Source organism: Acomys minous (assembly GCF_964271855.1).
Source record: "Acomys minous genome assembly, chromosome: 18".
In the NCBI taxonomy this organism is placed as follows: Eukaryota; Metazoa; Chordata; class Mammalia; order Rodentia; family Muridae; genus Acomys; species Acomys minous.
Window position 1 is genome coordinate 9,439,097 of NC_140501.1, and position 15,856 is coordinate 9,454,952.

The 15,856-nt window shown below is 35.9% G+C and overlaps 1 long non-coding RNA gene across 5 annotated transcripts in view; it reads left to right on the forward strand.

Annotated features, from left to right (window-relative positions):
• Nucleotides 1-15,856, forward strand: part of LOC311589076 — a 162,896-nt gene that overhangs the window by 22,270 nt on the left and 124,770 nt on the right. For 3 of the 5 annotated variants that reach the window (XR_014776409.1, XR_014776412.1, XR_014776413.1), the window contains exon 4: nucleotides 4,850-4,987. The exons of the other annotated variants lie outside the window; for them this stretch is intronic. This is a non-coding gene — a long non-coding RNA (uncharacterized lncRNA). The remainder of the gene's footprint in view (nucleotides 1-4,849; nucleotides 4,988-15,856) is intronic. 5 annotated transcript variants of the gene reach the window in all.

Below are 15,856 nucleotides of genomic sequence, written 5' to 3' on the forward strand. Positions count from 1 at the left end.
ACCTGCTGGAGTTTTATAGTACACACAGTTGTTGTTTGAACTTTAACTAAAGCTATGAGTCAAGAATGAAAAAATGCACAACTGATGATGAAAAACAGTGTAAAGTCACAAGTAAGTACACATTCCTGAGAGTCACACACATTCATGACCAGATTATGATGGAAAGAATGTCATGTTTTGGGTTTAAAAAAATTTATTAGAATCCTGGTTCTGCATCTAAACCACTTTGTAATTTTGTTTAAGACATGATGTTATCATATTTTTTGCTTTATTTGTCAGACAATGGCAAAAGCAAAGCTATGATGGTAATTTCAAGCATTCTTCTGTGTATTTTTGTCTTCCTCTAAATTCAGAACTTGAGATTTGTCACTTTTCTTATTTGTGACAGAACACTTTATATCAACAACTAAATGTCAGATTTGGGCTCAGGGTTTCTGTGTTTTAATTTCTCATGGTGGAGAGGCGCGACATCACATCATTCTAGACATGATACAGAGCAGAAATGAGAGACAGGTGCTGTGAAACAAGCTACATCTCAGAGTAACATACTTCCTCCAGCTGGGCCTACCTCCTCAGTTTTCCAAAGCTCCTCCAATTAGTTCCACTACTGGAGACCACACTATCCTAATGTGAATCTTTTGATTGGATACTTTACATCCAACCCATCACATTTTGCTACTTTGTCCTTTTATGGTAGAATAGGTTCTAGCCAATGAGGTATAAGTAGTAGAGACACTAATGGTGAATGTACCAGGCACTGGTCTCCTGAAGAACTATCATTTTTAGAATTCTCTTTACTTCAGTAGGACAGCGCAGCTTCAATAAGAAGCAGGCATCAGCTCTTCTCAGTCAGTCAGATTTCCAATGTGATTTCTGAGGATAGCCTTGTCTACCTCTAATCATTAGTGTCTGGTTGTGAAATTTTTCCAAACACAATCCAAGAAAATATTTTATCAGAGACTACCTAATAGATATTTTATCTTCTTAATTTGGTTCACATTTTGTATTTTGAGGATTAAATATACTAAAGAAATGAGAGAATATTCTATGTTGTGGTTTGAATGTGAGATGTCTCCCATAGAATGTGAGATGTGTGCTTAGACACTTACAAGTCCATAATATTTTAGGGTAAGCCTTTTAGGAGGCAGAGCCATTCTGAAGGGCACAAGTCACTGGGGGGTGAGCTCTGATGTTTGATAACCTGGCTGAACTTTATGTCCATTCTCTGCTTCCACATTGTGAATATTATATGATCAATAACTCAGGATCCTGCTTCCATGAATTCTCTGCTTCTATGTACTGTATGTCCCAAATTGTGAGCCAAAATAAAACCCTTCCTGCACTAAGTTGTTTCTAATTAGGCATTTGGTCACAGCCAACAGAAAAGAAACATATACTTTCAAAACTTAAAAATGGCCCAAAGCATCAGAAAATAATTATAATTGTCTTAATACAATATATGTTGAAAAATCTATTGCACACTTCCTTAGGTTTTGTTCTTAGGCCGAGTGCTTATGGCAGAGGGCCCTTCAGATTACTTCCTGCTGATTAAGGACACTGGGTTCCTTGGGGCAACTCTAATCTTCATAGTCAGGATATCTTCAATTACTTGCCAAACCACTACACAGGAACCAAGAGCAGCAGCATGAAACATCCTCCTCCCCCTCCTTCCACTCCTCTTCTTCCCTCTCCTCCTCCTTCTCCATTTTTTGAACCCTCCTGTCCCTCTTTGGGCTCAGGCACTTGTTCCCTCTCCAGAGTTCCTAGAATTAAACAATCTGTACCTGGCAAAGATCACGCCCCTCTAGTGCATAAAACAACCATAGTTAACTTAGGCCGTACACGAACTGAAGAAGCCCAACATACTACATCTGAGATTAAAACAAAAACATATTCCTATAACATAACTGGGTTTTTAAAAAGACCCAAAACCCTCACTACAGTGGCTCTCTGTATTTGTTCTCATCTGCTGCAGGAAGAGGCTTCTCTCCTGATGGCTGGATAAGGTACCAATCTATGGCTATCATATCAGTATATGAGTTCAGAATATCATTAGGAGCCATTTTGATTTTTTCTTTTTTTGACCAGTAGTATTTGGTTTTTACCTTAGGTCTTTGGGCTACTTTGTTTCTGCCTCTTGGTCACCCAAGAAGTGTCAGGTATGGGTTCCATCTCATGGAGTGGACCTTAAGTCACATCAGTTTTGGGTCACAGGAATAGATTTCCAGAAAAGGACAGATGCAGAAACTGTTTCATGTGGAAATCAATTCTTTTCTAACTTGCACTTACTTGTAGAAACATAGGGGAAGTTTAAAACATAACAGGGCTTTTAGAGAAAAAAAAAATATCTGAAGTGTGAACACCTTAGCAAGTCAGGGCCTTGTCTATAAGCATGTGAGATCCATATCCTAAGTGGCCAAACCAAGGCCAAACTAGTCATTATTTTACATCATGAGTTTTGTTCTCTGTGGGCAAATCTCTTTATTTTCACTCACTCTTAGGGTCATCACATTTTAAAACTGAGTGAACAGACTCACTTCCCCCTGCCAGGCAGCAAATTAGCATCTTACTTTGTTTAATAACTGCATCTAGTTGCAAATGTCACCAAACAACAATGACACAGACAGTCTCATGCACAAAGTTCAGTGGTGCGTGACAACACTGATTGCATGCAGCCCTTTTCGAAGGGGTGATTATTCTTAGGAAGAATATTTCATTATTCTTATTCTTTGTCCATTTTATGAGCACACAACCTAAAGCCTCATAAAGCCTGCCACCAAAGTTTGTTGTAAATATGAGAGTGTTCGTAGGTGATTTTTGTGAGCCTTCTGCATGATTGAAATGTACTATTTTAAGTTATGTGTCAGAGCTTATTAAAACTACCATCAATTGCACTGTTGAAAATTTAAAAAGGTTCTACTAGTTTAATGCATGATTTGTAATACCTGTCACCTGATTCAAAGCAGGGTTCTATGCAGTTTCCAGGCAACAGATCTTTTCCAATTACTGTTTAGCATTGAATTCTGTCCCTAGATTCCCAATGCTCTCTACTTCTTCCCCATAAATATATTTAGAAACATGCAGAAGAATAAACTATTGCATTATTTCGGACCAAATCTGATGTATGTCATGAGTCAAATGTGTATAAACAATATAAATGCATTAGGGCATTCAAAATGGAATTGCATGAGTTTAACTTAATGCCAGTAGAGGAAGAATTCAATTTATTTAAAACTCATTTCAAAGAGGGATTATTAGTGATTAGATTTTTTTCATCTTATTTTGGAAGAAAATACATTTAAAAGTTCAGAGTTTGAAATCCACATTTCCTCTACTTTGTGTTTTTCAAAGATTATAATACCTACATAGGAAAAATGAAATTAGATTAAAGTGGACTCATTTATATCATGGTAACATTGACAATTATGGATACACTTACGGATGCTTATCATATATATGCTTGACATTAAAGGAGCCCAGGATATGTATTAGCTTTATTAATGCTTGCAGTATCAGAGAAGTCAGTTACTACCATTGTTCTTACTGTACAGATGAATAAACCAATGTAGTAGAATTTTTATATGATATTCTTATTTAATGACATACTCCGACATGGAATAAATAAATAATAGTTTGAGATTCTAAAATTACTGAATTTTCATAGTTTATTGTTTTAGTTCAATTAAATAATATTTCAAAAATGCTGACAAGGAGTTTAATATTATCCAATATTAGTTCCAAGGTCTGTGGAAAAGCAAATTAAATCCATAGGACTTAATACTCTTTCTAGAACACTTTCGATTTCCTGATACATTTTGCTATGAAAAATATTACTAGAGGGAAAATGAAAATAAGAGGATGGATATATCTCATTTCTCATGACTTGTAGTTAATCTTTTTTTCTAGAGAATTCACAAATGTTTCATGTTGCAGTAAAATTTTCCCCCTAAAATAACCCTAAGTCCTAAGGATGACTTTAGAAATGGCTTTGCAAGCAAGAGATTCTTTGCTGATAAATTTTGGAAACACTACTTTCAAGGACAGAATCTTTTGCTCGTTGTAGATATCCCTTTGCTTTGAAGAGCATTAAAATCTTCAGTGCCATATTTAGAACTGATCTTATGAAATGTAAATATGTTCTAGCAAACTCCATGCCGCTCATTTGTTTCATCATATATGGACTAGTTTTTACACAAATCAGGGGAGTCTGTAAGTCCTTTTCTGTCTCTAACCCATGTCCTAGGACACATTTTCATCAAATGACAGCATCCGTAAAACCACAATTGACTTTTTGAACAGGCCACTTTTCTGTTTTTGTTAGTTTTCTTCCAGTAACCAGACAGAATTTGTACATAGTGAAACGATAATCTGCTACAGATTCAGCAGTTTTATTATAATTATCCAGTACAGTAATGTAAACTGCTTGGCAACATACACTTTTAAAAAAAGAATAAGAAATAGGTTACCATGGATATATAAAAATAGCCCTGCATACCTAGGAATTTTATGTGCGTTGCTGTTAGAATAGGTGTTCTATGTTCTACTTTTGCAAAGTTGGAAATAAATGGCACATTTCTGAACTTTTATTTTTGGCTTCCTTAAATCAAAGGCCCCTAGGAGCTCAGATTCTCCCTTATTTACATAAGCATTCCTTCTGATCTTTTCCTATGGAATCCAAGACTTTGCACTATACACATATAACATGACATATCACACACAATTGGTTAGAATGAATTTCAGTGATTTGGATTGTCTTCCCTTGTGCTCTTTAAGCAGTAACTATATCTATGTCTGGAAGAGAAGATGGTTAAAATCAACTTTATGTTTTTCTTCCTCACTCTACATCTAGCGCCAACCTCAATGTGACACACAAAAAATAAACATCCTGACTGAATAGTTCAATGTGGAAAAAAATTGCTAATGCTCCAGTGATCTAGCCTTGTCTGTATAAAAACAGCGAGAAGACACAGACATCAGAATAACCATGGTAAGCAGCTATCCCTCAGACACACAGTGATGGTATGTGCTCCTGGAACCTTCTATGATTTATTCTTTGGAGATAGGATCTCTAAAAACAGGCTGGCAGCCAGACTGTCAAACTTCAGTGATCCTCCTGTCTTAGGACTTCACATTGTTGGGGTCACAAGTATAGTATATATACTTCTAGCCTTTTAAGTGAGTTCTGGGTTCCAAACTCATGCCTTAATTCTTGCTCAGGAAGTATTCTTAGTCCTGGACCATTTGTCCAGCCCCAAGAACAATTATGTTATTTAAAGAATTACTCTCAGTTTGGTTACTTCCTGATTTTCCACGTCAAGTCAGTTCTATTGTAGCAAGCAGAATCTTTCTGAAATGTAATTTTCACTACATTCTTTGCATGCATAATTTATTTTAACCATCTCTCCATATTTGTGGCTTTAAGCCCCAGCGTTCCTCTTACTTTGACCTGTGTTGCTTATAAATTGAAGACATGATGCTTAAGGTAAAGCATGCATTCTTAGAAAATCCTGCAATGCCAATAGTTAGATCTACCATCACTGGCCTTTATTGTTCATCAACTGCTCCACACTGATCTGCTCACTCACAGCATGCCTTTTCTCCTCATCTGTTCATGATTTTATCTCTTCCTTTCTTTGTCTCTGCAAGTGTATATGCTATGCGAAATATCCCACACTACCTTGTCTCTCAAAACATTTTTTTTTTGGTCCTTCCAGGTATCACTTAATCACACATCTCTAATTCCCATAAAATTGCCATCCAGAGTCTATGCTCTCTTTCTATATTAGCTCTTATTGTTAGTTTTTTATTCTGTATATTCCACAACTGTACCTATGTCTATGAAAATAAAACAGTGCAGTTGATCTTGCTGTTACCACTAGTGATTTCAATCGCTTTAGATGAAGACCATGATTCTGTTGACTGTGCTATACCACATTGCTGCTTGATTTCTGGCTCAGTTATAATTGTTTATTTATTCCTTTTTTTCTTTCCTTCTTGGTTAGTCTTCCTTGTTTTTTCGTCAAAATGTTAGGGATAAAACCTTCAAGCCTGTGTCTAGATACTTTTGGTTATTAAGTTATACAGTACAGGATCACATATCTTTCTGTATAATAATATCAAGAATTTTTTATTTAAAAACCACAGGCTGAGACTTCGATCCTGAGTCTGTACACTCTTATGATTGTCTAGGCAGCACCTTCCATCTGAAACCTCAATATAATTACATTTATGTTTGTTTACTTAGAATCTTCATTCTATTAAATCATGTAATCTTTAGAAATTTTAATATTTGATCATCATATTTTCTTCTACCTCTCTAATGACACTTATGTTTATACATTTTTCATGTTTAAAAGCATCATTACTGGAGTTATCTTCAACAATCGAGTTTCTCCAATACTCCACCAATAATTAATTTTTCATGTGTTGTATATTTGGTTATGTCTCAAACGCTTCTCCTTTTCCTTTGTTGCATTATACTTACTCCACACTAAGCTAACATTTCCTATATGGTTCTATGTCCTCAAAGTTGGTGTTTTGACATCTTCTTTCATCTTGCTATAATGCTATTTATAGAGATGTTTAGATAATGTTATAAAATAAAATACTGTGTAGATTTGTTCATGCTGCCTTTCTCCTCATGACACTTTAACCTTTCAGTTAAGACCCAGAATCTTTAATTGCAGATAAGGACACTGGAGACTATCACTGTCTACATGGTAAACTTAACACAAGTTTCCATTTCATTGTCTGACATGAGGATCTCTCTACCTTCTGTTAGCAGAGCATAGTTCAGCTATGTTCGTTTAACAAAGGGCCTTCGTCATCCCTTTCGCCACAAAAATTTCTCGTCACCTTCCATGTCTGATGCTACAGTTTACCTTTATGGAAATACATCTGAATACTCTCTATTCTAATAGAAGGGGAAACAGATTTTCTATTAATGTTTTATTTTATATTTATGTACCAGGCCAATTGAAAGACATAATTATTGTTAAAATATATTTTATGTACCCATAGTCTACCAACTGTTAATTCCATGAAGCAAAAAAGTGATCAATGCTCTTTCCCCAAAATATTTTTTAGCATTTTAATAAAGACAAAATAAAAACCAACAAGATGATAGTTTAATAACCCACTTAGTTCTCTTATTGAAATGTGGTTTTCCTTATGACCATTTGGAGATCCTTATAGAATTAGAGTATTAAGTTGACAGTAGCATTTAATAGATTTTTCTTCTTACTTTTTCCTTGGCCTTTTGTACCTAGTAGATTTTAAGACTTAACTGTGAGTGAATTTTTAGCATCTTTGCTCTTCCTCATGTTTTCTATGCAACAAACTTCTAAAATGTCAGTCAGACCTTGAACAAGAAAATGAACAAAGATTCGTCTGAAAATCCTATGTTTTATGTGATTTTATATAGTATTGCGTATGAAATTTCATATGAAACTTTTTGAAATAAATCCCTTGAAATTTGTCAAGAATAAAATGTGTGAGCTTATTGAAGATTTTATTAAAATTACAAAATTACCTATAAAATACAAAAATTAAAGCAGTTTTTCAGAATACTGTTTATCACTTAACAATAAATTTTTCTCAGACAGTATTGTGAATAATTTTGAAATGCCATTTCATAAATTTTAACTTTAATCAAATCCATACTTCATTTGTAATTTCTTCAAAGGAATATCTGATTATGTCATTTAACATTGTACTCATATTTCAAATGTGGAGTTCTGCCTGGCATGGCAGTAAGTACCTATGATCCTGACACTAAGGATTTGAGGTGGGAAGATTGTAAAATTGAAGACAGGCTGAATGAGACCCTGGTTTTTTTAAGTTAAATGCACAATCTTTTTATTTTATGGCATATTTCTATGAAAAAATTAAAGTGAATACGTTAAATGTTACAAAAAGATCAGATAACTTTATAAAATCGAATCAGTGCTTATTAGATAGCCTGGCGGTACAGGGGAGATTTCTGGGCATTTCAGAGTGCTTCCTCTGTAAGCACAAGGTCCCAATTTTACATCCCCAGATCATATGTTCTCTGGCATGTGGACCGTCATCCTTACATGAGCACATCACACACACACACACACACACACACACACACACACACACACACACACACACACACATTGAAGTTAGCCTTTTTCTTTTTAAAAAGTTTACTCATTTCTCATACAATATATCCAGATTGCTTCCTCCCTTTTCTCCACTCCACACAGGTCCCTAACCTATCTTTCCTCTTTCTCAGATTCACTGATCCTCCATTGTCCTTTAGATCAGCCCTCCCAGGATTATCAACTGAACACAGCATAATAAGGTGTGATACAGCTAGACACAGACCCTCCTATCAAGGCTGGACAAATAAACCCAGTAGGCAGGAAAAGATCCCAAGAGCAGTCAAAGAGTCAGAGACAATCCCACTCCCACTGTTTGAAGTCCAACGAAAACAGTAAGATAAACAACCATAGCGTATATACAAAGAGGACCAAGTACTGACCCTTGGAGGCTCTGTGAGCCCCATATGAGCCCTGCTTAGTTGATTCTGTGGGCCATGATCTCCTCTTGTGTTAGACTTCTCTGACTCTTTCATTTTTTCCTCTCCCTCTTCCAAGATGTGCTGTGGTAATTGAATGAAATATATATATATATATATATATATATATATATATATATATATATGTAATGTATCATTTATCTCACAATTTTATATCATAGATAAATAGAAATAGAATAGAAACATAAATAGAAAAACAAGATGATTTACAATACCCTAATGGTGTATTTATGGACTTAATCTCTATGAAAAATTTAATTAAGCTATATTCAAGATCATTAGTGTCCATATAAGCTCAAAAAATTTAAAAATAGGATGAAAATGAGGAGTAAGAGGTAGCAGATATGAGAACATGAAGACGTGCTATAGAAGAGTCTTTTTTCTGCTACGATTCTTTTCCGAGATTATTATGTTCACAAACTACAACGCTCAGGTACAGAAAACACAAATGCATCAGACCACTTATATTGGATAACAGTTTTGCTGACATACATTGCAATAAGCCTGTTTGAAGATACTTATCAAGCACAATTTTCTTAAAACTGTGGACGGAATGGCAGCTTGTCGTGAAACTGTCTCTTTGTGTGCAGAGAAACATGACATTACAGAACGAGAATCAAGTGGATATTAGAAGTCAACGTTTAAAAGGTCTTTACCTGTGCAGTGCTTTTCTAAATAACTATTTTTCAAAAATTATATAAGAGAGACAAATTCAGTGTTCTCCTGAATAATTTCCACTGTTCACGGTGCAATGATAATAGCATCAGCTGACTTTTGTTATATTGTTTAAATATCTGAAGAGCTCAAGAGCAATTCATAACAAAAAAAATGGTTATACTAGAAATAATATTAAACACTTAAATTTGGTCTGGAAAGATGGTTCAGCAGTTAAGTGTGCATACTCCAGGGTTTTGGTTCCCAGGACACACAAGTTACTCACACTTGGGGCTTGAAGTCGAGCCCAAGGGGTCCAGTGTCCTATTGTGCTTTCTGTGAACAGCAGAAACTACACTCCATCCTTCACATCTACTTATAAATAAAAACTTAAAAGTGAATCTAAGTGAACTTATAAATTGTTTCCAGTGTTCAGTACAGTAATTGGGAAAATAGTTATATTCTTCTTGACGTCATTTGAGGTGGTGTCTCATGGACATCCACAATGCCGTCAGAGATGCTGAAGCATGGAGATGTGAATAGAGAATTCCGAAATGGTAGTCTGTTTTCAGACCTGTGAGCCATCTCCCTGGGACCACCCACACAGCTCCGTTAATATGACTTTAACTAACGTTCATGGTGATGAAATTTAGAAGTAGTTGACATACATTACTCCATCATACTTGACACATTTTAATAAAATTATAGATATTTCATTAAATGGTCAAAATAATCCTCCATACATGTTTCTCTATGTTGCTTATTCTTTGGTGAGTTAGATTTGTAACTGTGCTGCTTCTTCTCCTGCACCTGAAAGGTCTGCAGAAGCAAAGGAGTGTAAGTTTAAGTGTTTTCTATGTAAGATGCCTCTGGATTTCCCCTTTAAAACAGAGCTGATGTGAAGGGAACAGAGGTCTTTCAGTATTTGGAGCAAGCGCATGAACTGTTGACTTTTTAAGAATTCACATGTGTAATTCAACCATGTGTCCAAGCAGAAACTACTTTCAAGAATAAAAAAGTTGCTTTCCTTAAAAAATTTCTATCCATTCCATGGGAGAGCACCAACCCTTGACACTAGTAATGATACTCTGTTATGCTTGCAAACAAGAGCCTAGCATATGTGTTGTCCTCTGAAAGGCTTCATCCAGCAGCTGATGGAAACAGATGCAGAGACCCACAGCCAAAGAATAGGCCGAGCTTGGGGTCTTTTGTGGAAGAAGGCGAGGAAGGCTAGATGGAGCCAAAGGGATCAAGGTCACTACTAGAAAACCTACAGAATCATCTAACCTGGATCCATGGGTGTTCACAGAGACTGAACCACCAACCAAAGAGCATGTATGGGCTAGATCTAGACCCCCTACACATATGTAACAGATGTGCAGCTTGGTATCATGGGAGTCCCCTAACATTTAGAGATGGGGCTGTTGCTGACTCTGTTGCTGCCTTTGGATCCCTTTCCCCCAGCTGGGCTGCCTTGTCTGGCTTCAGTGGTAGAGTCACTGCTGTGACTTGTGCTAGGGTGGGTTGGTACCCACTCAGTGGGCCTCCCTTTCCCTGAGAAGAAGAGGAAAGGAGAAGACGGGAGGGAGGAGAGCAGGAAGGGGCCTGTGATATGGCTGTAAAGTGATTAAATAAAAAAAAATCCAATATTAGTAAGAGTAAAAGTTCATAGTTATCACTAACTTTGAATTTCCAAATAGATAAACAGTGCCTGGCACTGAGAAAGTGGCTCTTATTGGACTACATATTGACTTCGAGTGTTTAATATGAAGATATTTCAACACATAACAGTTAATCCAAGTTGGTAACACTACAGCTGCAGGTTCACGGCTGAGGTATGGAACACTATTCTACTGACACTGATAAACATTCTTTAAATGGAAATCATAAATACCTCTTATCATTCACTGGACAGTACTTGTCATGAAGAGAGAGGTCACATTCATACAATGATGGGACAACTTCCAAATTAATAATTCCAATTTTATTTTGTCCTGTTGAATACTTTCATGGAAAAAAACCATAGAAGAATTTAGGGATCGTTAAATGAGTTTAAATTCTAATAGGAAGGTGACAGGAGCTTAAGATGTATGTGCCATCTATCCTTACCGACATCAAGAGAGATTGTACAAAACAATATTAAGTAACACCTAGAAAATCACCAAATTTTCCATCTATGTAATATATATATGCACCATGAAGAAGTGGATCTGAGTATATCCATTTCTTCACAACCAATATAATATTATGCTTTTCAGGGGCATGTTCATTTATTTGCCACCAATGTCCCAATGTGTGATTTACAAAGTTGTGTGATGATGTGAGGGAACTGGGGATGGTATATGGTTGATGGATATGGAGTGTTTGAACATTGGAGCTTTTAAGAAAATATCCCTGTAAGATGATTGGAAATTATGAAAGGAAAGAAGTATTTGGAGGTATTATGGAAAATCAGAGCCCCCTTCAGTGACCAAAAATGAAGTAGCAAAAACTTATATTGCCAACTTTATACCAGACTTGACACAGATGTTATATATGATGTATCTTTTTGAAAATTTTTGTAGATACTTTAACTGTCAGACTTTACAATGCTAAGAGATTCGCTCAGTTTTCCTTTTGGCTTGGTATTCAGGCTTATGTTGCTCCAGGCTATGCCTTGAATATCTAAATTACACATAATTTTAGAGACCTTAAAAGGAAGGCAGATATCTGACTTTGAGTCAAATCTCTGGCTGAACAAGTACAGCTGTAAATTGGAGCAGGGCTTTTTGACAGGTTCATGGAAATGTGAAAGCGATGGCGTCCATCCTCAACAAATTGTTGCTGCTGCACATGCTCGCTGCTGTTCTATTAATTTTTTTTTTAACAGGGACAGTTGCTGGTGTCCAGGTGTGAAAATTCACAGATACTGCAGTGGTCAGTATGCATTTAGTTTGTGTGTGCATAAGTGCACACACATACATAGATATTTAAATATCTTCTTTCAAATGTGCAAGAGGAAGGCTAACAGTGTCCACTTAGTACTTGAAAGGACTCTGAGTTTCTCCTAAAGGGAATCAAACGGAGCCTACTCAGTGAAGTGACATCCAGGTTTGGTGTGAAGTCTAGCTAAACATACCCATAGTCATATGGAACAGGACAACAGAAGTGTATCCGTAATGATATGGAGGTCAGGGATGTGTTCACACAGAGAGATGAGTTGCTGGGTGACCTGAAGAGAGAATGAGCTTCTCTCAGGCATAGACTGTGAGTGCTGTGGAATATCTTACTATATGAAGGGTTTGACTGTATTATGGAAGAGAGTAGCAGGGACTCCCATTGTATGTTAATATTAGTTATAAAGTGACTTTTTTGCAGGAATGCATGGTACTATCTAGGATTAGATCCCTTAAAGACAGTTCTGGCTACAAGAAAAGATTTTTAATTTGTTGTTTTTCTAAAGTTTGTAAAATGCACTTTTAAGCACATGCTCTTTAGCAGCAAAGTTTACATTTTCAAAGCTTGTGGAGTCTCTGGTATGATGAGACAAAGGGAAAATTATCAGGGATGGAAAATAGCCTGTTGAAGATTTATATTTGGTTTGCTAAATAATGAAATAACAGAAAACCTCAAGTTACTTCGAGATGGCATCTGTGATGAACTTACCATTCTGGAGGAAACAGGGATGTGGTTGCTAATGTCTGGGTGGCTCTGGTTATTTATGGCAGTTGTTCTCAAGTTCTCATCGTGTAACCAGCAGGCTCAAGTCACCTGGGAGCTTGTTAGAAATGAAAAGTCTTGGGTCTTACCACAGACGTACTAAATCAGAGCCTCCTGGAACAGACCCAGTACTCCGCTTTATCAGCCCTCTTGCTAATCACGAATAATACTAGATTGTGAAAACAATTATACATTCCCACTTTAACCTTCTGTTAATTATGAGATGCATGAAAAGGAGCACCACATGCATGTTTACTGTACTGTGGTGTTATATATGGTCATGTGCATGTATGACAATTTAGGAAGTTCTATGATCTGTGGTCTGCAAGACACTGTGGGACTCAAGAACTGGGGCCTAGAGAATGTTGATATCCCAATATGAGCAATTAGGACAAAAGCCTTCTCCTTCCTTCTACCCTAATTAACCTCGCAAGGCATTGAATAGCACCACCTGCGTTGGAGGTGGACTCGGCTTTACAGTCCATCACTTCAGATATCGATGTCTTTGAGAAACACCTTACAGACAATAAGAAATGATGACTCATAATAAGCTTGTCTCTTTAATGACACCAGACTATTCATCACATTTCTTTTTTCTTCCTTTTTTTTCTCTTTATTAATTTATTCTTGTTACATCTCAATGGTTATCCCATCCCTTGTATCCTCCCATTCTTCCCTCCCTCCCATTTTCCCCTTATTCCCCTCCCCTATGACTGTTCCTGAGGGGGATTACCTCCTGTATATGTTCATAGGGTATCAAGTCTCTTCTTGGTAACCTGCTGTCCTTCCTCTGAGTGCCACCAGGTCTCCCCCTCCAGGGGACATGGTCAAATTTCTAATGCATCTAGTTGTATATGGTTTCACAGCTGCAGCCAGTGTTTCTGTTCACTTAACCCACAAAGTGCAACAGTGCTCGTGTTTACATTTTACCTGTGTAGGTCCCTTCCTATTCTTCATCCCTTGGGTGTAGGCTTTCAACACACAGTCCACTTCACTGAGGTAACTCCTCTCCGTCCTCATGAGCACGTGCTTGGTTGTGGCCTTAAACTACAGGATTGTTTCTTCATCAGTTGTCTGCTATTCTAACTTAATCTCCATTAGAAATGTGATTTCCTTTCTATTTTCTTTAACTTTATATCTCAATAAGTAAAAAAGATTACATGGGATAGAAAATTAATGAATTACTGAATAATTTTTAAAGTACTAAATGAGGAAACAGTGTTTTATTCATCTAACTCAACATCTTTGGTTCATTCTTAAGGTGCTTATAATTTCATATAATTGGTTCCCCACCGTTAACGTTTGAGTTTCAAAATCCTTCACTTCAGTCTCTTTCAATCCATCTGTAAGTGATCCATCTACTATTTCTTTTTAAATTATTTTCACTATCCTTGGTGTACTCTAACATTGCAAAAAGCAGAAATGGTAAGAATTCAGTTTTGCTTATCTTTTTTAAAATGTTAGGGTAGTCATGTTGGTGAGAATTTATGAGTGCAGCTTCTGACCTTACGAGAAGACAGGATCTCACGGGAAATTCCATGATCATATGTCTTCATGGTGTTCTCTTAAAATGTATTTTAGACTATTTTATATATTTCTATTCTGTTCATCATTATTTACTTATTTCCATTAGTTATGAGTTTATTTTGTATTTCACTTTTTTAATGTGGAGGAAGGACCAGAAAAGATTTTTTAAAGTTGTTGAACTCATCTTTTTAAATGTAGGTATTTATAGAAGATAAACCTTACCCTCAGAACTACTTTGATATATATAATAGGGTTTGATAGGTTGTGTTTTAATGTCATTAATGACAAGAAAGAACAAACAAACATTTGAAATAATTTTGACTTTTTGTTAACATTTATTTTGTAATCAAACACACACTCTATTCTAGATAATGTTGCTTGGCTTTCTGGAAAACATGGGTCTTCTTCAGCCACGGCATTGTTCTATGTACACCTGTTTACATCCAACTGCTAAATAATGTAGTTTAAATCTTATATATTATTAGTGGTTTTTTCTCAATATGGGCTCATTAATAACTATGAGGTTCTGAATTATTTTATTTTATTATTGAATGTGTGATTGCTCAGATAGCTAATATAGCTTTGGTACATTTCTGTGCTTTAGTGGTGTGCATAGATATGTTTGTACTTGGTATATATATTTGCTTTGCTGAACCATTTATTATTTTATAATGACTTTCTTTCCCGTTTTACTTTTTCAGTTAGTGTCTTTCACCTAAAACAGAGACAACTGCTTTTCTTGGTTTCTATTGCATTGCATATTTTTTATCCTTGTATTGTCTTGCTTTATGTGTGTGTGTGTGTATGTGCCTGTGTCTGTGTGTCTGTGTATGTCTGTGGGTGTGTGCATGTGTATGCTTGTGTGTTTGTGTGTATATATGTGCACGTGTGTGTCTATGTGTATACATATGTGTGTCTGTATGTTTGTGTTTGTGTGTGTGTATGTATGTGTGTGTGCATGTGTGTGTGTCTGTGTGTGTGCATGTGTGTCTATGTGTGTATGTGTGTATGTGTGTTTGTCACTGTATACAATGTTGGTTTCTTATACAGTATGTATTTGGGCTCTGTTTATTTTGCCTGGTCTATAACTTTATGGTTTTTTCAGTTGGAGAATTCAGTATTAGGTAGCATTGAAAGTAAGTATTTGCTACAGCTATTTTGATAGTGATTTTAAATAATTACCTCAAATATTTTTATTCTCTATTTCTATCTTCATCTGTGGTTGTATGCTATCTTACAAATTGTCCTGGGCAGAAAAGTAAATAAATATGTTCAATTAAAAACTGAAAAATCAAACAATGGAAAAGACTAAGATTATATAGCTTTTCATCATGATTTGTGGTTTTCTAGACAAACATTTTTTGCTTTTTTACATTCTCTGTGAATTATTAATATTGTTTATTTCACTTA